Below are 17,500 nucleotides of genomic sequence, written 5' to 3' on the forward strand. Positions count from 1 at the left end.
GAAGAAGGCGAGTTATTTCTTCTTCATGCAACTCAGGAGGCTGAAGAGGTTAGGCTCGCCAGACCAAAAGGATTCACAAACTTCTACAGATGCACTGTCGAGACGATCCCTGGCGGGCTGTATCCGCCTGGGTACAGGCTGCAACCTGCTCCAGCCCGCCTCGGCACGCAAGGCTCTGCAGAGGCAGTGAGGCCGCACAACGCGATCGCGACGGGCAAACCACACCTCTGCCTCCCAGGACACCTACACCACCGATGTTGCAGGAAGGCCATGAAGATCATCACGGACTACCAATCCACCTGAGCCACTGCCTGTTCACCCCGCTATCATCCAGAAGGCGAGGTCAGTATAGGTGCATCTGGCTGGGACCGAGAGACTGAAAAACAGTTTCTATTTCAGGCCATCCAGATTGTTAAACAGCCACCACTAACATTGAGTGGTTGTTGCCAACTACATTGTCATTGATATGACCCAACTAAATGAACATGGGAACGAGGGGGACCAAAAATGTCAGAGATAACACGGTAACACAGCTTCTGCAGACCAGAAATTTATGTATTCTACATTGATCTCCCATTGAAAAGGTAGAATTACAAATAAAGTTATCAATATAATATTCTGACTGTAATTATTAAAAATTCTGACAACATCAACAGAATCACAAGGTTTTACTTCCAAAACCACCAATCTCTGTGGATGCACCAGAGTTAGCTAATGTGAAGGCTGCACCATTATGACTATACACAATAATCAAGATAATTTAAAAAAGATGATCATGATACATTACAAAGTATGATCATACAAGATAAGGAGAATCACCTTGGAAGCAAATAGCACATCACGAACACAGATGCTGTGGAAACGCAGTTGTTGGAGGCGAAGTTAAAAGAACGGGCTGTAGGAAGGAACCAACTACATCATGACGCCAAGATAAAAAGCACTTCCTGACAATAATATCAACAGGTGCCATTAGTGACGCTATCCAGCCATTTAGGTCATGTATACCTAACGGATGGTAGTCCCAGATCAACCCACTGTAAACTTGGCAAGCTGAGAACAGAATGAAACAGTTAAAGAGTGGCACTGATCACTGATAACGAGACCAGATGCAATATTTCCTGCATTGCACCTCTGAAAATTCTGAAGTTAATACGTTTGAAAATTTCCTTGAGTAATGGACCCCATACTGCAAAATGGACATGCTTATACTGCAGAGTTTACAGACTAATGCTTCATAACTTTACACACCGGCCCAATCAGCTTCAATAATGTGGTTATAAGTTCCACGACCACTCAATACAAAGCAGTTATGATAAAGAACATGATTGTTCATGAATAACACAAAGCATCCAGTAACCATCTCTTCAACATTGGCCTCACAGCTGAACAAATAAGACAAAGCGCTGATGACGGCGTTCACCGTAGAGAACAGCGCTGGACACGACCGCGTTGCAAACTTCATTGAAGATTATAACAACTGATCACTGCAAAAGTCAATCAAGAGCTGCCGTAGTTTTGACACCTCTGGGTAACACCTCAAGCCACCAAAGCACGAGCAACTTGTCATTTTTATTGAATCTGATCAGAATATATGAGTCCCCACATCTAGTCAGGCAATATCTACATCTTATTATTTTTCACAGCATATCAACATAAACAAGTTGATATGCAACCATACACATTGTTTCCAGTTGAATAGAAGGGAACATTCTTCTCCACCTTCATTGATTTTACTTCATATATAAAAAGATTGAGGCATTGATGCAAAATGATTCTAATATTTCTCACATTTATATTGAACCCTGTAATAGTTCAAGGTGGAAACCCTTTGGATTTCTTTTACATGTTTACCTCAATCACATAGTCTGAAACCAAATTCATATTTTTTTACAAATATCAAGTGGAGAAGGAGATGAGTCCCACATATGTGAAAGGTACCACCCCCCAGGATCCACCAACATTGAACAATACACAATGGCAGATAACAGACGTTGTGGTATAACGTAACATTAGAGGAGTCATAAACCTATTATGATATTATATTAGAATTTTTTGAAAATAAATAAGATTGTCTTCACAAAGAAAACCATTTGACAAGGTCTGAACAACAGAGGGGGTTTAATACAACAACATTATCCAGAAAGGAAAAAAACTCAAGAAAAGCACGTACCACTTGTCTTGAATCTGTGCAAGAAAAGATAAACTGGTCTTGTTAATTAATGTACTTTTATATGCAGAATATTTCTATAATAATACACTAGAGCTTCCCTGTTTCACCCCTGATTTCCTCATCAGCATTTCTCAGACTTCATGAATTAAACCTGACACATGGCTTAGAGAGATTTAACTGCTTGAACTCTTATTGATGTTCTTGACAGATATAGTCACTTCTGCAAGGCTAAGTCACTGAAAGCAAGACAGACATCTATGACACCTGGAGCTCTTTCCATCTCCAACAGAGTCACTTTTCTGCACCCCATGGGATGCCTAGACTAATATCATTTTTATGCCCACGACTTTTGCAATTGCTTTAACGCCTGCAGATAGAAAGTATCACATCTGATCATGCTGAAAGATCCACATAAAACCCTCTAACGGGCATTTCAACGGTTAAGAGAGCATTGGAGGTTGATCAACCAACCATTTTAAAGACTCATAACATCAAGATATAACAGAGCTTTAAAAGACATTTATTAACTTCAATCAACAGATAACTCTCGCCTTGGGAGACTGTGTACATGCTGAATGATTATGTCTAGCTACAAGATGGGAGAAAAAAGGAAGTTTGAGGCAGAATTGAACAAAGAAGAGAAGGATCACATTAAAATACTGCCTCACTAAAGAATATCATCATGATCAACGTTAATTTCCCAACACAGATGCGAAAACACTGGATTATCAGTAAAGTTGCAAGAGGTATGAATATACATAAGCCAGGCACGGGCATACGCAGTTAAAAATATACTGACTCAAATACTGCTACCACATTGATATCTGGATGGCAATGGTTTAAGGAAACACTGATATAGACTGGCTTGGGGAACACTTCTATAAACTATGTCCAGAACTGCCAAAGATAGAATCCAAAAATGAATACAGAACTTTTGTGATTGAGCCCTCACTTATCTCCCAATGAGAACTCCTCAATGCCCTTACTAATGGCATATCCCAACATAACTGTAAAACAAAAACCAGACCAGATGTGGGCTTTGTATGAGTTCTATGAAGACTCCATGGCCTGATCCAGCCATTGGCAGATACAGACTCCACCACAATGACCAACACCTCTCAACTTATAGGCCATTTCACTTTTTTATTTCTGGGTAGTGAAAATGTCCATAATGCTTTACTCAGATATATCCAATTTCCTCTAATGTGATGAAAATTGCCAAAACTTTGTAAACAAGATTAGAGACCATTTGTGTCACTGACTGTAAAGAGACCGTAAACTATTTCATTAGTCATAAGTCACGCAACAACGCCAGCGGCTGGCAACGTGGTCAAGTGCCAGACATCCAGCGCCTCCTAGATGCTGAGAAACGCACTTGGACCTGCGTATGGTCTTCATCCATTGATTGCGTCTTTTCAACAAATTTCAATTAGTAATACCAACTTACAAAAGAAAAAGAAGTTTTTACATGATGATCCTGTACTGTTGTCTACTAATGGGCACAATAGGCTTCCTCTGTACAGGTACCAACAGGTTAACTTATCTCCCTTACACTCAGGAACCACTGGCCTGAGTCATCAGGTGAACGCTACATGAAATACCACGGTGATGCAAACAAAACAAGCTGCAGGCTGATGATTGCACCCTCTTCAGCGCCCAAAGTGGAGATGGGCTTGTAACTCAGGTGAAAGGGCTTCCCCATCCCATCACCACAAGAGAATGGCAAGACAAGGACTGTAGCTTCTTTTGGGAGAAAGTGCCTGCTGGAACACATATTATTATTATTATTATTATGATAAAATGATACAGAGATGATCACTTTATCCCAGGCAGACTTCAACATACACCCCTGATGAATATTATTAACGATCTAAAGGATCAGGCCATAAGATTAAGACCCCATTAATATAGGTATTATGTCTTGTGTCTGAATTCCAAATTCTTCTTGCATTTCCCCTTCCTTTAACATCTCCCTCACTAATAGACTGGGCAGCATTGTAACTCCAACTGTTAATGTACAAAGCCACTTCCTTGTCTTGTTTGACAATAATGACAGATCTGGAGCTGGAACTTTCCATTTTGCTGTGAATCTCCTTGAAATAACTTATCAGATCGGTTTGTCAACCAAATGATCCGCATTACCCCACAAGGTAATAGTGTGGAGCAACGATGGTTAAGTTCCTTATAGAAAGCGTGCTGTAGACTTTAAGAGATGGCAATGTGGTATTTCAGCTGTTGTTCTAAGGCATGCTTGGACCACCCAATACACTTGTCACTAATATAAACACCTTGTTATTTATCTGGATCACAAACATACCTTCAGCTTACAAGACATTGAGATTCTTTCAAAACACTCTTACAGATCTTTTTTATTTTCAAAGTTTAAACTTCAGTGGAAGACCATCAACAACCAGTTATACCAACACTGTGCAGGAGGCTGGGCTCAACGCTTCCTAATAACCAAACACACTGCAAGTGTCACCCCAATTCTGTAACCAAGAGATATCAAATCAGATCGCTGATGTTACTTTCTCAATTTATACTTATACAAGCATAAAATAGGCCAAACACTATTTGTTTATAAGACTCTCAATAATGACAGACATTTTCATATGACTCACTCCTAAAACAGACACACTTTTTTCCTGCCCTACAAGACAGATTATATTCAGAGACACCACCACTGGCAACCACGCTCCATCATTGAAAGAACGCTTTTTTTCAAAGAAAAACACTAGTCTGTGTTCTTTAAGATACTTAAGGTCCTTCTCATCAACAATAACAGGTAAACAAGTGTGGGAGAAGACCACTTGCCATTGATCAAGATGTGGATAGACATTTGAGATATGCAAAAACAATATTCACATATAACTGTACAGACAAACCAACAAGAATAACAATAGACAGACAGATCTCCAAAATCAGACATGCTTTTAAATTTCTCATCCTTTCCCTTTCAGTGTCTAACAAAACATACACCCACACAGGTCATGTACCAAAACATAAAGATAATAACTAGTGTCTCAAGAATAAAATTAGAAAGATCCGAAGACCAGAATCAGTTTCTTACTACAACTCTAGTGGTACACATTTGTCTGAAAGATACTTTTATGCACATCTTGTCTGTTAGAAAACATCTCCTTTTTACAGTGATTAGTGATAAAATCTTTCACAAAGACTGCAAGATATTATTTGAAATGCAAAGCCTAACACATTCTGACATGTACATTGTAATTAAATGAATTATTCTGTGGAAAAAGGAACTTTATCAAAATTATCAACCTGTGATACTGCACCACATACTGCAGGACTCTTTAGAACACAAGATCTATGTATCTGTGAACATACCAAAATGTTCTGTGTGGAACCCAACTCTTGGACGAAACCGTTTGTTTAACACTGCTTAAAGTTTCATTAAACGGCATTGAGACACGATATATGGGTGAGAGAGGCAATGACGCAGCTGAGGAAAAGCGGCAAAAGCAAAGGTGAGAAAAGGCACGTATAGTGCATATGTACTGGGTATGTGCATGTATGTATGCATGCATGTATACATACAGATGGTGGTATAAATGTTTTATCTGCGTACTTTTATTCACACTCTTAGTATGGGTGAAAATTGTGTAAATTAATAAAAAGTACTGAAGTTACAAAAAATATAATAGAATGATGGAAACATAGAAAATATATCACTGCAACACTTTTTTTAAACAATGCCACCTTATAATGCAGGTCACCTGTTGGGATATTTCATATCCTCCCAGGCATATGTATCACACTGCACATCATCACTAACCTTTTGTAATATATACCAGCCACTTCTTAATTATGCCACTTTGTTTACTTATCAATACTCAACCCTGGTAAGGTATATATCACAAATTTAATACCAGACTATCAAAGGCTACATCAACATCATCACATCATATATCTGCACATGGCTCTATCCTTACACTGTGTATAATATGTGGGTTTTTGAACAAAAAGCAGATTGACATTGTTACAGACACTGCACTGGTTTGTCCGAGAAGCACAGTAAGTATCACAGACCAAGATTAACATCTGCTAACCGTACAAAGACAATTGATTTGATTTGAATCAACAACAGAGACATTCTTCTATTCCTTCAGAAGAGATCCGGATGTGGTATAGAAGCTATCTTCCATATACTGCCTGACAACACACATTCTGGCTGGTGCAGCTGCAGAACTTTTATGACTGAGTAATCATGCGCCCAATTTTTCAGCCTGAGGGAATGACTTTAGGCTGGGCCAATGCTTGGTGCAAGTCAATCACATTTGCTGGTGTGACGGGACAAAGGCAAATCAAATAAAGACGTATTTTTGACATGATACAACCGCTTGAATATCACTGTTTGCGTTTCTTCGTTAATTTTTTATGATTGGTACGACAACGTTAATAACACGTGCTTTTATCCAATCCTTTGAGTCGATGATTGACCAGAACCAAATTCCAGAAAACCTGCAGATCAGACCTGGTTACCCTAACTCAACCCACTTGAAACCAGGATTTCTCGCTCTGCTCTGATGATCATTAATACACACACCTGGGGTCCTTTACTCTCCAATCACCGACGTAGAGGTAAAATACCAAGCAATAAAAATGTAGTATCCGGCTGAAAACTCCAGAGTTATCGAGAACAGACCACTTCTGCGCCATCACCTCACATGACCTGTGCAGTGAAGGCTGTGATCAGGGCCAGGTGCAGATCCAAGGACTCCACTCCATGTTTTACTACCAGAGTACACAGGTCAGACAGGCTGGGGTGAAATGTCCCAAGGTGTAACTGGACAGGTAGGAGCTTGTTAACCCTCCCCATGCCAGACCCCCACAGCTGGCCCACCCAGACATCCACCATAGACAGGGACAGACTGGACAGGTTCTGGAACACAGACAGAGACCGGCTCTACCCTTCGCACCGGGTTTCACTCAGATCCAGGATCCGGATCTGGACAGGAGCACTGTGGGCCACGGATTGGATCCAGAGCAGCCTCCGTTCTGGATGGAGCTGACCATGCCAGGCAGCTCAGGGTCTCTAGTTTTCTCCATCCCAGGGAGAGGAGACAGAACAGTTCCCCAGGTCTCTCGCTCCAGCCCTGTCCACCCTCAGGCTCCTCACCGTACCAGGGATCCAGCAGAGTAGGGGGGCCAGGGCCAGACTCATACCAGCCAGGGTGAGCTCCTCCAGGCTAGACAGGCCCCTGGAACACCCCTGGCTCCCAGTGTGACGCTTCACTCCCAGGAGGAGGAGACGAGGGATGTGGAGGAACCTTAGTTTGGGCAGACCAGCGAGGCCCCTGAGGTCACCTGGGTGAAAAAGGGGATACACACACATCTAGGATTAAAAATATGGGCTGAATCAATGAACAGCTACACACGTGTGTGTACACACACACACACACACACACACACACACACACACACACACACACACACACACACACACACACACACACACACACACACACACACACACACACACACACACACACACACACACACACGTGTACCTTGCCAGGTGTGAGCCATCCAAATAGAGGTGCTCAGGAGGGGAATGTGAGAGAAGGAGTCTGCCCAGGCAGGGGAGAGAGGAGGAGTGAAGGATACAAAGAGAACGCACATCAGGAAACACCTCCTCCAGCCCAGACCTGAATAAAGAAAGATAAGATTAGTGATTGATTCTTCTATACACTGCTCCAAAAAAATAAAAGGGAACACTAAAATAACACATCTAGATCTGAATGAATGAAATATTCTTATTAAATATTTTTTTCTTTACATAGTTGAATGTGCTGACAACAAAATCGAACAAAAATGATCAATGGAAATCAAATGTATCAACCCATGGGAGGTCTGGATTTGGCAAAATAAAATTAAAGTGGAAAACCACACTACAGGCTGATCCAAATTTGATGTAATGTCCTTAAAACAAGTCAAAATTAGGCTCAGTAGTGTGTGTGGCCTCCACGTGCCTGTATGACCTCCCTACAATGCCTGGGCATGCTCCTGATGAGGTGGCGGATGGTCTCGAGGATCTCCTCCCCAGACTAAAGCATCTGCCAACTCCTGGACAGTCTGTCGGGCAACGTGGTGTTGGTGGATGGTGCGAGACATGATGTCCCAGATGTGCTCAATTGGATTCAGGAGTCTGGGGAACGGGCGGGCAGTCCATATCACTGCCTTCTCTTCCAGTAACTGCTGATACCTCCAGCCACATGAGGTCTAGCACATTGTCTTGCAGTAGGAGGAACCCAGGGCCAACCGCACCAGCATGTGGTCTCACAAGGGGTCTGAGGATCTCATCTCGGTACCTAATGGCAGTCAGGCTACCTCTGGCGAGCACATGGAGGGCTGTGCGGCCCCCTAAGAAATGCCACACCACACCATGACTGACCCACCACCAAACCGGTCATGCTGGAGGATGTTGCAGGCAGCAGAACGTTTTCCACGGGGCGTCTCCAGACTCTGTCACGTCTGTCACATGTGCTCAGTGTGAACCTGCTTTCATCTGTGAAGAGCACAGGGCGCCAGTGGCGAATTTGCCAATCTTGGTGTTCTCTGGCAAATGCCAAACGTCCTGCACGGTGTTGAGCTGTAAACACAACCCCACCTGTGGACGTCGGGCCTCATACCACCCTCATGGAGTCTGTTTCTGACCGTTTGAGCAGACACATGCACATTTGTGGCCTGCTGAAGGTCATTTTGCAGGGCTCTGGCAGTGCTCCTTCTGCTCCTCCTTGCACTGAGGCAGAGGTAGCAGTCCTGCTGCTGGGTTGTTGCCCACCTAACGGCCTCCTCCATGTCTCCTGATGTACTGGCCTGTCTCCTCGTAGCGCCTCCATGCTCTGGACACTACGCTGACAGACACAGCAAACCTTCTTGCCACAGCTCGCATTGATGTGCCATCCTGGATGAGCTGCACTACCTGAGCCACTTTGTGGGTTGTAGACTACGTCTCATGCTACCACTAGAGTAAAGCACCGCCAGCATTCAAAAGTGACCAAAACATCAGCCAGGAAGCATAGGAACTGAGAAGTGGTCTGTGGTCATCACCTGCAGAACCACTCCTTTATTGGGGGTGTCTTGCTACATGCCTATAATTTCCACCTGTCATCTATTCCATTTGCACAACAGCATGGGATATTTATTGTCAATCAGTGTTGCTTCCTAAGTGGACAGTTTGATTTCACAGAAGTGTGATTGACTTGGAGTTACATTGTGTTGTTTAGTGTTCCCTTTATTTTTTGAGCAGTAATATATATATATATATATATATATATATATATATATATACACACACACACACACACAGTACCAGTCTAAAGTTTGAACACACCTACTCATTCAAGGTTTTCTCTTTATTTTTACTATTTTCTTCATTGTTGTAATGAATACGACGGGAGACAGAGAGCTGGTTTCAGCGCAGGGCGCAGCAGGTGTTCATTTGTAAAGGACCACAGGAGGAAGCAGGAGCTGGGTCCAGGGGCAGGCAACAGGCAACAGTACAGGCATGGAGAAGGCTAATGACGTAGTGCAGGAGATCAGGCGTACAGCACAAGCAGGGAATAGGCTAAACGGCGTCGTTAGTGAGGATGGCCAAAACAATGGTACACATGAGGACTAATACGGAAAGACCCAGAGCTCCAAATAGAAACATGTATCAAAATAAAGAATACCTTCACAATGACAAGGGCAAAGAACTGACTAAATAGTGTGTGTAAATGACATACAGGTGTGAACAGGTGATCAGAGTTCAGGTGATTGGGATCTGGAGAGTGAGCTGCCTTCAGGGGATCTATGTGTTTGAGAGTTTAAGTTGGAAAATACATTACAATTGTAGAATAATAGTGAAGACATCAAAACTATTAAATAACACATATGGAATCATGTAGTAACCAAAAAGTATTCAACAAATCAAAATATATTTTATATTTGAGATTCTTCAAAGTAGCCACCCTTGCCTTGATGACAGATTTGCACTCGCATTCTCTCAACCAGCTTCACCTGGAATGCTTTTCCAACAGTATTGTTGGAGTTCCCACTCATGCTGAACACTTGTTGGCTGCTTTTCCTTCACTCTGTTTGGGATGAGTTGGACTGCAATCTCAATTGGGTTGAAGTCAGGTGATTGTGGTGGCCAGGTCATTTGTGTCAGCACTCTCCTTCTTGGTCAAATAGCCTTACACAGCCTGGAGGTGTGTTGGGTCATTGTCCTTGTTGAAAACAAATGACAGTACCACTAAGCGCAAAACCAGATGGGATGGTGTATCACTGCATAATGCTGTGGTAGCCATGCGGGTTAAGTGTGCCTTGAATTCTAAATAAATCACAGACAGTGTCTCCATCAAAGCACCCCCACACCTCCTCCTCCATGCTTCACGGTAGGAACCACACATGTTGTCTCACAAAGACACAGCGGTTGGAACCAAAATCTAAAACTTGGTCTCATCAGAATAAAGGACAGATTTCCACCGGTCGAATATCCATTGCCTGGGTGTTTCTGGTCCAAGCAAGTCGCTTTCTTATTATTGGTGTCCTTTAGTAGTGGTTTCTTTTGCAGCAAGTTGATTCATGCAGTCCTCTGAACAGTTGATGTTGAGGATGAGTCTGCTACTTGAACTCTGAAGCATTTATTTGTGCCATTTCTGAGGCTGGTAACTCTAATGAACTTATCCTCCAGCAGAGGTAACTCTGGGTCTTCTCTACCTGTATGTCCTCATGGGAGTGAGTTTCCTCATAGCGCTGGATGGTTTTTTGCGACTTTCAAAATTTTGACATTCTGGATTGACTTTGACCATCTCTTAAAGTAATGATGGACTGTCGTTTCTTTTGCTTATTTGAGCTGTTCTTACTATAATATGGGCTTGTATACTATCCCTACCTTGTCACAAACACAATTGATTGGCTCAAACGCATTAAGAAGGAAAGAAATTCCGCAAATTAACTTTTAACAAGGCACACGTGTTAATTGAAATGTATTCCAGGTGACTACCTCATGAAGCTGGTTGAGAGAATCAAAGGTGTGCAAAGCTGTCATAAAGTCAAACAGTGGCAGCTTTGAAGAACCTTAAGTAAAAAATATATTTGGATTTGTATAACACTTTTTGGTTACTGAATGATTCCATGTGTTATTTCATAGTTTAGATGTCTTCACTATAATTCCACAATGTAGAACATTTTAGAAAACCACTTGAATGAGGTGTCCAAACTTGTCTCTATCAGTTTTGCACATCGAGTGCATTGGGCAGCTGGGAGGATGTTCTTATTTTCCATGGACTTACAGTGTCCCCATACTTTTTTTAGTTTGTGTTGCAGTAGGCAAATTTCTGCTTGAAAAAGCTAGCCTTGGCTTTAACTGCCTGTGTATATTGGTTTCTAGCTTCCCTGAAAAGTTGCATATCACGGGGGCTGTTCGATGCGAATGTAGAACGCCATAGGATCTTTTGTGTTGGTTAAGGGCAGTCAGGTCTGGAGAGAACCAAGGGCTATATCTGTTCCTGGTTCTACATTTCTTGAATGGGGCATGCTTATTTAAGATTGTGTGGAAGGCATTTAGAAAAATAACCAGGCATCCTCTACTGACGGGATAAGGTCAATATCCTTCCAGGATCCCCGCCAGATCGATTAGGAAAGGCCTGCTCACTGAAGTGTTTCAGGAAGCGTTTTACAGTGATGAGTGGAGGTCGTTTGACCGCTGACCCATTACGGATGCAGGCAATGAGGCAGACTGAGGAATGAGGCAGACTAGACTGTATGATGATTTAATATTGTATAGCGCTGGTCTCTGTTCTATTGTCCTGGTTGTATGTAACCTACCTGAGGTTAGTGATCTCTGTTCTATTGTCCTGGTTGTATGTAACCTACCTGAGGTCAGTGATCTCTGTGCACTCAGCATAGGGTCCCAGGCCAGGCTTAAGGGAACATTGTATGAACCCTCCGATGTCTTTCTGTACATACAGATCCTCCTCATAGCAGTCACAGTGACGCCTGATCACCCCTTCTGCCCGTCACACACACACAAGAGCAGCAGCACACTTCACACACCGGGCCTCCACACCCAAAACACAAACGTCATTCTTGGTGTTAGACCTAAATGAAACACAGAATATTTATGTTACAGCACACTTTTATTAGAACTACATGGCATACAGTCATTTCATAATCCTCATAACAAACACCTAATTAACAATCAATAAATTCCAAGTCCATACCAGCTGATAGGAAACCAAAATGGACTATACAAGTGAAGAACAGGACAGTCAAAGTGAAGTAGGACAGCTCACCTCAGTGTTCCGTGTTTAAAAACCGTCTTCCTGCCAGACCTCTGTGCTTCTATAGAGGGAGAGGTCTGTACTTCTGTCGACACCTAGACCGCTACAGTCTCGTGCAGAATACTAGAGAACAACCTTTAAATATGTCTTGAGAAAAGGGAAGTGAAAACAATGTCTTTACTGCAAAAGTTGTTATGCAGGTTTAAAATAGTCAGATAGAGGTTCTCTGTGGCTGTGTAGTGCTGAAGGTTAATTACCAGACCTGTAACGGACAGAACAGCAATACTTTTCATTCTCACCTCTATCAGTCGGCATAAAGCTGACATTTTGACACAACAACATGACAACTGTTCTTCAGAAGGTCAACGCTTCATTTATTAGGTTGCTTTTATCACAATCGCATCATGTTACATTTGCACATTTAAATCACATAAAGTGGAGTTTTCAACGATGCCTCTGTAAGCCCACGTGGTTCAACTTGAATGTCCGTTCAATCAATGTTTTAATGAGTGGATCTGGGCTTGTCAATCATCAGACTTACACAGTTACCATCATGTAAACATTAGGCATCAGTCAGACTTGATTTTACAGCCCTGTTTCATCTGGTATCTACCAGGTATTTACTATGAAACTATGGTAACAGTCATACCTTTGGCACTTATCTCAAAGAATTCAACAGAATTAGAAACTCTTAAAAATTAACTTTTTAAAATAATAAGTTGTCATTAGGTGGATATTCTAATGATCATTCTACTATTTAAGTAAATACCTGGTAAATACAGGAGTGTAAAGTAGTTGAACCACAACATTCAACTGTTTACTTTCCTGAAGACAATCCTTATCTTACGTGCCATGAGCATTTTGCTTCATAATAACTGTTGCAACATAACCAAAAGTAAAGACGTTTTAGTGTTTTCAATACATTCCCTCTTTATCCAAAGGGATGGATGCATGGTCATCATATTACATGGTTCCAAAGCAAGTTAATGTGCCTTCTGACATTTATACAGAATATATCATTCAAATAGTTTGTAAGTGTGTGGTGTTTTAGTGCACTATTTACAACCTGTTGAACATTGCCATGAAAATAAAGACCTGCATCACCATCACGTACATTCACTTCCTCCTCAGTACTTTAGTCACTTTGTAAATCTATCCTTTAATAAAGACCACGTCTCACAAACAAACATCAAGTTATTCATTAATAAGTTACCAGAAATGATTGACATGAATGAAAGCTACCAACGCTACATGCCGCCAGTGAAAGGGTTAACTTGGCAGTGCACAATGCATAGTGTAATCTACAGCGGAAACACACTCCTTTTATGAAACAGTGTTACACCACTTTTCTAGGCTAGCGATCCTGGGTGGTTTGGTTTCCTATGGGGACAGGAAGGGTTAGGCGAGGGGCTGATTTGGGCCATTGAGAGACAAGTTCTAGTCCTCCGACTAGCTATGTTAAGACTGCTGGACGGACCTCTGTTTCCTCAGTGCCACTGGCCTGCTAGTCTCTTCTCTCTACTCCCATCAACAACTTCACAGATCCCCTCTGAAATGAATGCCTGAGGTGTGTGTGTTTGTGTGTAATACATTATTCATTCAGACCTTTAAACTGTTGAAATGGAAAATAGCATAAGATTAAAGACATTAGTAGATTGTGTGTGTGTGTGTGTGTGTGTGTGTGTGTGTGTGTGTGTGTGTGTGTGTGTGTGTGTGTGTGTGTGTGTGTGTGTGTGTGTGTGTGGTCGCGTTTCACTATATTTGTGGGGACCAGAAGTCCCACAAGAATAGTCAACAAACAAATTCTGACCAACTGGGGCCATTTTGTTAGTCCTCAAGATCAAAATGCTATTTTAGGGGGTTTAGGTTAAGGTTAGAATTGGTGTTATGGTTAGAATTAAGTCAGGGTTAGGAGCTAGGTTTAGTTTTGGGGTTAGGAGCTAGGTTTAGTTTTGGGGTTAGGAGCTAGGTTTAAGGATTAATGTTAGGGTACAGGATTTTGAATGGATTAGTTATACAAGGTTAGATATACAAAACTGTGTGTGTGTGTATAACATATATCTATATATCCGTTCAAAGGTTTGGGGTCACTTAGAAATGCCTCGTTTATGAAAGAAAAGCTAATTTTCTGTCCTTTAAAATATCAAATTGATCAGAAATACAGTGTAGACATGGTTAATGTTGTAGATGACTAGTAGCTAGAAACGAGGCTGATTTTTAATGGAATATCTACATAGGCGTATAGAGGCCCATTATCAGCAACCATCACTCCTGTGTTCCATCACTCCTGTGTTAGCTAATTCAATTTTAAAAGGATAATTAATCATTAGAAACCCTTTTGCAATTATGTTAGCACAGTTGAAAACTATTGTACTGATTAAAGAAGCAATAAAACTGGCCTTTAGACTAGTTGAGTATCTGGAGCATCAGCATTTGTGATTACAGGCTCAAAATGGCCAGAAATAAAGTGCTTTCTTCAGAAACTCAGTCTATTCTTGTTCTGAGAATTGACTGCTATTCAATGCGAGAAATTGCCAAGAATCTGAAGATCGCGTACCACGCTGTGTAATACTCCCTTCAAAGAACAGCTAAACTGGCCCTAACCAGAATAGAAAGAGGAGTGGAGGCCCCGGTGCACAACTGAGCAAGAAGACAAGTACATTGAAGTGTCTAGTTTAAGAAACAGACGACTCACAAGTTCTCAACTGGCAGCTTCATTAAATAGTACCCACAAAACACCAGTCTCAACGCCAACAACAGTGAAGAGGCGACTCCGGATGCTGGCCTTCTAGGCAGAGTTCCTCTGTCCAGTGTCTGTGTTCTTTTGCCCATCTTAATCTTTTATTTTTATTGGCCAGTCTGAGATATGGCTTTTTCTTTGCAACTCTGCCTCAAGGCCAGCATCCCGGAGTCGCTCTTCACTGTTGACGTTGAGACTGGTGTTTTGCGGGTACTATTTAATGAAGCTGCCAGTTGAAGATTTTGCAGGCATCAGTTTTCAAACTAGACACTAATGTTTTCTAATGATCAATTAGCCTTTAAAATGATAAACTTGGATTAGCTAACACAACGTGCCATTGAACACAGGAGTGATGGTTGCTGAAAACGGGCTCTGTACGCATGTAGATATTCCATAAAAAAATCAGCAGTTTCCAGCTACAATAGTAATTTACAACACTAACAATGTCTACATTGTATTTCTGATCAATCTTATTTTAAAAAGACACTCAAAAAAGTACTTTTCTTTCAAAAACAAGGACATTTCTAAATGACTCCCAAACTTTTGAACAGTAGTATATAGACTGCTCAAAAAAATAAAGGGAACACTTAAACAACACAATGTAACTCCAAGTCAATCACACTTCTGTGAAATCAAACTGTCCACTTAGGAAGCAACACTGATTGACAATAAATTTCACATGCTGTTGTGCAAATGAAATAGACAACAGGTTGAAATTATAGGCAATTAGCAAGACACCCCCAATAACGGAGTGGTTCTACAGGTGGTGACCACAGACCACTTCTCAGTTCCTATGCTTCCTGGCTGATGTTTTGGTCACTTTTGAATGCTGGGAGTGCTTTCACTCTAGTGGTAGCATGAGACGGAGTCTACAACCCACACGAGTGGCTCAGGTAGTGCAGCTCATCCAGGATAGCACATCAATGCGAGCTGTGGCAAGAAGGTTTGTTGTGTCTGTCAGCGTAGTGTCCAGAGCATGGAGGCGCTACGAGGAGACAGGCCAGTACATCAGGAGACGCGGAGGGAGGCCGTAGGTGGGCAACAACCCAGCAGCAGACCGCTACCTCCGCCTTTGTGCAAGGAGGAGCAGAAGGAGCACTGCCAGAGCCCTGCAAAATTACCTCCAGCAGGCCACAAATGTGCATGTGTCTGCTCAAACGGTCAGAAACAGACTCCATGAGGGTGGTATGAGGCCCGATGTCCACAGGTGGGGGTTGTGCTTACAGCCAAACACCGTGCAGGACATTTGGCATTTGCCAGAGAACACCAATATTGGCAAATTCGCACACTGGCGCCCTGTGCTCTTCACAGATTAAAGCAGGTTCACACTGAGCACATGTGACAGACGTGACAGAGTCTGAGACGCCGTGGAGAACGTTCTGCTGCCTGCAACATCCTCCAGCATGACCGGTTTGGCGGTGGGTCAGTCATGGTGTGGGGTGGCATTTCTTTGGGGGGCCGCACAGCCCTCCATGTGCTCGCCAGAGCTAGCCTGACTGCCATTAGGCACCGAGATGAGATCCTCAGACTCATTGTGAGACCACATGCTGGTGCGGTTGGCCCTGGGTTCCTCCTAATGCAAGACAATGCTAGACCTCATGTGGCTGGAGTGTATCAGCAGTTACTGGAAGAGGAAGGCAGTGATGCTATGGACTGGCCCGCCCGTTCTCAGACCTGAATCCAATTGAGCACATCTGGGACATCATGTCCATCCACCAACGCCACGTTGCACCACAGACTGTACAGGAGTTGGCGGATGCTTTAGTCCAGGTTTTGGAGGAGATCCCTCAGAGACCATCCGCCATCTCATCAGGAGCATGCCCAGGCGTTGTAGGGAGGTCATACAGGCACGTGGAGGCCACACACACTACCGAGCCTCATTTTGACTTGTTTTAAGGACATTACATCAAATTTGATCAGCCTGTAGTGTGGTTTTCCACTTTAATTTTGAGTGTGACTCCAAATCCAGACCTCCATGGGTTGATAAATCTGATTTCCATTGATAATTTGTGTAATTTTGTTGTCAGCACATTCAACTATGTAAAGAAAAAAAGTATTTAATAAGAATATTTCATTAATTCAGATCTAGGATGTGTTATTTTAGTGTTCCCTTTATTGTTTGGAGCAGTATATATATATATATATATATATATATATATATATATATATATATATATATATATATATACACACACACACACGTGTGTTGCTCCTCCTAAATTCTACCTTGCAGCACATCCATCTATTTTCCTCCATCTTTATCTTTCTGCTCCTCCTGACATGCGTTGACTCCCTTTC

The 17,500-nt window shown here is 42.2% G+C and overlaps 1 pseudogene; it reads right to left on the reverse strand.

The window, feature by feature from the left end:
* Positions 1-7,097: 7,097 nt before the first annotated feature.
* On the reverse strand, positions 7,098-12,266 carry LOC124005917 (annotated as a pseudogene).
* Between the last annotated feature and the right edge of the window lie 5,234 nt (positions 12,267-17,500).

Source organism: Oncorhynchus gorbuscha, linkage group LG19 (assembly GCF_021184085.1).
Source record: "Oncorhynchus gorbuscha isolate QuinsamMale2020 ecotype Even-year linkage group LG19, OgorEven_v1.0, whole genome shotgun sequence".
NCBI classification, from domain to species: Eukaryota; Metazoa; Chordata; class Actinopteri; order Salmoniformes; family Salmonidae; genus Oncorhynchus; species Oncorhynchus gorbuscha.